This window comes from Benincasa hispida, chromosome 5, assembly GCF_009727055.1.
Source record: "Benincasa hispida cultivar B227 chromosome 5, ASM972705v1, whole genome shotgun sequence".
Taxonomy (NCBI): Eukaryota; Viridiplantae; Streptophyta; class Magnoliopsida; order Cucurbitales; family Cucurbitaceae; genus Benincasa; species Benincasa hispida.
The window spans coordinates 52916203-52917181 of record NC_052353.1 but is presented as its reverse complement, the minus strand read 5'-3'; positions in this window follow the sequence as shown (position 1 = coordinate 52917181).

Below are 979 nucleotides of genomic sequence, written 5' to 3'. Positions count from 1 at the left end.
GAGCCTTAGTGCAATGTGTTCTAATAGACAAGGAGAATGTCAGTATCACTAATAAATAATGAATGGTTCCCACTAAGGACAGACTACGCGGCGTGGGAAAATCTCATGGGACTAATCGCCCAAGCTAATTTGCCAGTAAAAAGACCACTTTCCCACTCCCGCTTCAATTGACCAGGATTGCTATACAAGTCCAATTTATGCCACCTTATCTAATATATTGCACCGACCAAAAGTTAGTAATTATGCACAAATTGGTATGAAGATTAGCTTAGTATGACAAATAATTATAATGTTTCGCTTACACTTCAACTAACGCCAAAAAGAGGAGACAAGCCAAACTTTACCTCTATTTTTGTGGAGGCCAGTCACCGCTTTGCTCAAGGCTCATGAGGAAACTAATTAACGCTCTCTACCACATGCCGCCCGGCGATCAACCATGAAGAGATGATTACCGAAATAACGGCGCAATGTGGACAATCGAGCCAGAGCTAATATTTCAACCACATACGGTAATAAAAAAACAAACACCGCATCGCGAACTATGATCGAAAAGATGCAACTGAGCAACGCGAGAGCGGGGGATTGACGACACGCTGTACAACTAACGGCGTTGTGCAAAATTGATGGTCTGATTGCATAATAGAAGGAATAATATCCCTCCATCTGCGGATTTACCATTAACCATCAAGTGGGCGACCCACAAAGGTTCAGAGTCAAAGATCTGTCCTATAAATACCCCATTGATTTCAGAGAAGAGTATGCTATTTTGATACGGGCTAAGTGCTGCAAGATTTTAGACAGAAAGTAAAGCTGAGTGCTGAGAGAAGAAATCCGGGAAGAAAACGACGATTAAGGCCGAAAAGGTGAATTCAGATCCTACCTACCATATACTAGATCGAAGCTCTGTGCAGAGACCCCTGCTACCGGTGGGAGCAAGCTTGAGAGGGAAAGCTCTTCTTTGCATCACATCTTCTCTCTT